This window comes from Hyla sarda, chromosome 3, assembly GCF_029499605.1.
Source record: "Hyla sarda isolate aHylSar1 chromosome 3, aHylSar1.hap1, whole genome shotgun sequence".
Classification (NCBI taxonomy): Eukaryota; Metazoa; Chordata; class Amphibia; order Anura; family Hylidae; genus Hyla; species Hyla sarda.
The window spans coordinates 108495044-108501043 of record NC_079191.1 but is presented as its reverse complement, the minus strand read 5'-3'; positions in this window follow the sequence as shown (position 1 = coordinate 108501043).

The following is a 6000-nucleotide window of genomic DNA, read 5'->3' as shown; positions in this document are numbered from 1 at the left end:
GCAATCTTTCCATCTAAAGGTCCACAAACTGTAATAATGCCCTCTTTGGTGTCCTGCACAGTCAAAGGGCAGGTAGGTAGGTAGCCAGGTAAATAGGTAACTAGTTAGGTAGATCAGGAAGCCAGATATGTAGGTAGGTGACAAGTTAGGTAGGTAGGGGGCTAGCTAGGTAGTTAGGCAGCCATGCATAAAGGCCAGGTATGTACATAGTTAGGTAGCTGGGTATGTAGGTAAGTAATTAGGCATCCAGGTATAAAGTTAGGTAGCCCCCCCTTCCCTGCATGTATAGGCAGCAGAGTTAACCCTCCCTTCCCTGTAGGTAAAGGCAGCAGAGTTAACCCCTCCCCTTCCCTGTAGGTATAGGCAGCAGAGTTAACCTCCACCCTTCCCCGTAGGTATAGGCAGCAGAGTTAAACCCCCTTCCCAATAGGTATAGGAACAGAGTTAACTCCCCCTTTCTCCTTAGGTATAGGCAGCAGAGTCCCCCACCACCCCCTTTCCCCGTAGGTATAGGCAGAGTTAACCCCCATCCCTGCTCCCCATAGGTATAGGCAGAGTTAAACCGATTTTTTCCCATAGGTATAGTCAGAGTTACCCCCCTCCTTTCCCCATAGGTATAGGCAGAGTCCCCCCTCTTCCCCATTGGTATAGGCAGAATTACCACCCCCCCTCTTCCACATTGGTGTAGGTAGAGTTACCCCCCCTCTTCCCCATTGGTATAGGCAGAGTTACCCCCCCCCTCTTCCCCATTGGTATAAGCAGAGTTGCCCCCCCACTTTTCCAATAGGTATAGGCAGAGTTACTCCCCCCTCTTTCCCATAGGTATAAGCAGGGACACCCCCCTTTCCCATTTCCCATAGGTATATGCAGTTACACCTCCCCCTCTTTCCCATAGGTATATGCAGTTACCCCCCTCTTTCCCATAGGTATATACAGTTACACCCCACTCTTTCCCATAGGTATATGCAGTTACACCCCCCTCTTTCCCATAAATATATGCAGAGTTAAACCCCCCCTCTTCCCATAGGTATATGTAGTTACACCCCCCCTCTTTACAATAGGTATATGCAGTTACACCCCCCTCTTTCCCATAAGTATATGCAGAGTTACACCCCCCCTCTTCCCATAGGTATATGAAGAGTTGAGAAAAAAAAGGATGCTCACCTGATATCCCACACAGCGATCTTCTCAGCAGCAGGGGCCCGCATCTTCTACCCTCCACAGTATAGCCGTTGATGAGTGACATCACCGGCGCCTGTACTGTGTGCTGCGTGTGGGCGGAGGTCACATCTCCTCTGTGTAAGCTGCAGATGCGGCTCACACAGAGGGGACGCCTACTCCTGTATGTGCGTGTATCGCGCATACAGGAGAAGGCAGCGCTGTCTACTGGGGATCTGGGACGAGTGTCCCAGATCCTCAGTAGTGGTGGCGGGTCAGTCCGCCCCTGGCACCCCCCTTGTGAGTGGCACCCGGGGTGGGACCCCCCGCCCCCCCTTGGTACGCCACTGCTCACTCTACTTTCTTTGAACATTTGCCTGTTCCCTGACTTTGTTTTTCTCCTTTGCCTTGGACCTGAGATTGCTCTCTATATTTGACCCTTGCTTGTCCTGACTCCTAAATTTCTGACTTCTGCCGATCATGTACTTTATCTGCCTGTGTGTTGCTGGCCTGGCCTGTTTGACTAACCTGATGATCTTTGCACTTAGCCTAGTGTAAGGATTATTACCCGTTTGGGGGCTGCTATTTAAAATGGATAGTCAAAGTAGGTAGGGACAGTGGTTGGGGCAAGCACTAGTCTGCACTGACCCCTACTCAGTATGTGACGAAATCTGTAGTGTTGTGGATTTTGCTGCAGGAATACTTCTGATCTTCAGCAAAAGGTGCAAGTGTGGATTTTTAATACATTGGGAAATGTTTACTAAGGCTGCTGCCCCTGAAGTGTGCCTTTAAATGCACCAGAATTGTAGTGCAACCTCCCCCCACAGAAACTGCTTCTTAACCAACAAGATGTCTAGAAGTGATATGGGGGGAAAAGGACAAGGACTGATTTGCAATTAATTTGCGAGGCCAATCCACCACAATTGCACCAACATTTTTAAAGCACTGAATCAGTCCATAGTGAACCTAAAAACAAGTTGGTCTCCGTTTAGAACAGAAGTGTAAACCTAAATGGACAGTCTTTAAATGTGCCAGATTTGTCAGCTTGTCAATTTGGCACAATTTTAGACCTTCTGCACATGTTTGCACTGCCTTTTTAGTAAATCTGGGACACTGGCTTTATTTTTAGTAATCTTTTCAGCAAAAAAATTAGCAGTGGCAAATCTGGAGCAACTTTGACCTCAAATCAGCATAGTTTACTTCAGATATGCTGCTGCAGCATGATCTTCCTGAAAAGGTTCTTTACCGAGCTGAGTTTCATAGCTATAGCCTTATGACTGAATTTCCACTTGGCAGTTTTTTGCACAACAGCCACTGCAGTTTTGGAGCTAAACACAGAAGTGGATTCAAAAAGTATGAAAAGTTTAAAGTATGGACTTATATTTTCATTCCTCTGGATCCATGGATCCACTTCTGTCTTTGGCTCAAAAACTGCAGTGACAGTTTTTCAAAAAACAACCAAGTGGAAATTTAGCTTAAGGGTAGGGTCACACGTAAATGCAGCATATCTCACACTGTGCTAATTCTGCTGCACAGTAGGAAATATGCTGCACATTCACCTATGAGCAGACACACAGGGCTACGTGGCGGCAGCCTTGTGTGCGCAGTGAGGTTTTGGAGGTGGAGCCAGTGCATCACAGTCATGTTGGAGCGCTAGGCCCACTTGAAAAGTCAGCAGCATACATAAATACACAGATTAGGTCAAGAATTAATCTTACAGGAAAATATATGACAGGAATGCCTTTAGGTTAGCACTCTTGGGCCACGCAAAAAATCTTTCTGTCATTTTCTTTCACACCTTAAGGACTTACCCATTTTCACCTTAAATAATTTTCATTTTTCCACTTTCATTTTTTCCTCCTCACCTTCTAAAAATCATATTGCGTTCAATTTTGCACCTACAGACCCATATAGGGGCTTTTTTTTGCGTCACCAATTGTACTTTGTAATGACATCACTTATTTAATAACATAATCTGTGGCGAAGCAAAAAAAAATATTTGTGGGGTGAAATTTTTAGGGCTTCAGTTTCTACACAGTGCACTTTTCATAAAAATGACACCTTAAATGTATTCTTTAGGTCCATATGGTTACAAGGATACCCAGTTTATGAAGGTTTTTATTTTGTTTTACTACTAACAATTATAACTACATGCACCAAAATCTGTATGTTTAAAATTGTCATCTTCTGACCCCTATAACTTTTTTATTTTCCACAAATAGGGCTAGTGGGCTAATTTTTTACGCCGTGGTCTGTTGTTTTTATTGGTACCATTTTTGCTTTGATGGGAATTTTTGCTAACTTTTTAATTAATATTTTTATGGTATATGAAATTACCAAAAATGCACAATTTTGGACTTTGGTATTTTTTTATGTGTACGCTATCGACCGTGCGGTTTAGCTAACCTTATATTTTAATAGTTTGGACATTAACACACAGTGGTACCACATATGATTATTTAAATTTTTTATTACATTATTTTATTTAAAAAATAGAAAAAGGGGAGTGATTCAAACTTTTATTCACATTTATTAACTTTTATTAAAACTTTTTTACTCTCTTTTATAGCCCCCATAAGGGGCTATGCCATGCAATCTTTTGATTCCATACACTATTCAATGCTATGCCATAGCATAGCATTGATCAGTATCATCGGTGCTCTGCTGCTCCAGCCTGCATGGCAGGCTTGGAGCAGCAGACGACCGATTGGGCAGCGAGGAGGCAGGTAAGCACCCTCCCCCATCCTCTCAGCTGATCGGGACATTGTGATTTAATTGCAATAGCTCCGATCAGCTCTGCTGAGCTGCCGGGATACTTTCAACTTCATTTTAGTTGACTGCAGTGTCTAAAGGGTAAATGCTGGGCATAATATGGTGGCCGGCATTAAACCTGGGTCCTGGCTGTTGATAGTTGAGAAGCATTGTCCGTGTGTGAGAATGCTTTAAATCACAGTAACGGGACTCAGGTTGCACCTGTCCTGCGTCCTGAACTGGTTAATGTTTATTTTCTTTACAATACTGTTCCTAAATAAGCATGAGTTGATAAAAGTGTTACAACATCAATAGAAACTTAGGTAAGATCTAAGTTTTTGCTTCTGTATGCTCCCTGTTTAGATTATTTTTTTTTCACCTTTTTTTTTTTTTAGCATATCTCTCAACAAAAAAATATATTCTAACAAAATCAGATTTGGAAAAGGGTAACTTGATAAATAATTAATCTTAAGAATAGATGTGAAAAAGTGAAACGCACATAAAGAAATCTTCCATTGTGAGTCCATTCCTCAGAAGTGATAAAAGAAAACTTCCTTATCCCATTAAGTACAACTTAACATCTTTGTAAAAAAAATACCAATCCGTGTTCTAAAGTCATCCAAGAAAGATTCCCTCCCCTACAGAGAGTTGAACTTTTTCAAGGAGGACCCCTGAGTGATGTCAGCCCTTTGAAGAAACAAATCTAACAAGCTGACGTCTTTGAACATGGGGAACATATGGGCATAGACATGTTGTTATTTAGCTACATGGAAGATATATATTATAGAATACTGTATATAGGTTTTTTCTGTTTTAATAGCTAGTAGATTGGTAGATTGTTATAGTAATTTAAAATTAAATCAATTAAAAGAAACATAAAAGTAGTAATGAATCTATCTACCTATCTATCTATCATCTATTTATCTATCGATCTATTATTTGTGAATGATTTATCTATGGTGACAGACTGACACATACCACACAGGCTAGAAGTCAGAGAAATACCCACACTAAACATCCAGAGAAAATATCTACATTTTCAACAGTTTGCAGCACTCCTGGATAAAGGAGATGGATGGGTACAGGCAGCAGCAAAACCCCGTCAAAGGCACTGTAGATAGTAGAAAAATATTACTGCAGCACTTTGGTATAAATGGTGAAAATGTTGAAATTTATTCCATCCAAATAGGTGCAACGTTTCGGTCGCCAACTGCGGCCATTTTCAAGCATACAAATACAAGCATGTGCCAAGTATATATAGGGTTTCCCATGGACAGCAATTATACATGTAATTAGCATGCAAAGTGAAAAACAGTACAAATGCATTAAATAATGTGGACATATTGTGCAAGTGAGCATACAGTGCTGGATAATAAAGTTCATCATAAATAAGACCAGCATAATTATACAGTACATATATTAATAAAGTGCAAATTATAGATAAGTGCTCACAAGTGCAAGTTATAGTGCAAATCAAGTTCATCTCAGGCAGGGCGGGGAGATCGTACCCTCACCAATCACAAAAAAATAACTCGCTCGGTACTGTAAGTGAGACCGGCGTCCCACGTGTGTCGTCGTGAGTAACTGTAGTAGGAAGTGTATGCGGACCAATGGGCTACTAAAACGTCATAGCACTGGTAGGATCACATGACATGCTCCATCAGCGCATGCGTGCTAGAGCCAGAGAAGGTGCGTCGGCCATCTTGGATAAGGGCAAAACTGACAGAAACATCAGATAGGTGAAAAATTAAGCGTAGTTGGCAAAATAATCCCATAATTAAATAAGGAGATATGGGGTTTCCACCCCCCCCCCCCAGGGACTACTCATCCACCTCCGGATCGGGGGTGCGGTCTGCATCCTCGCATCTCGGATTAAGGAAGGCGGAGCTTCACTGTCACACAGGCTTTATCCAGCACTGTAGGCTCACTTTTTACAGTGCCCTGTTAGTATTTGTATTATATCTGGTATATCTGGTTGTCTAGTAGTTTTCTGTTTCTGTTCTGGTTTGTGACCGACTATATGTGCTTTTACGCCACTGCACTTTAGCGCAGGAAGGGACCGGCGTCCAGTTTTCGATCCATCGTTTAGGA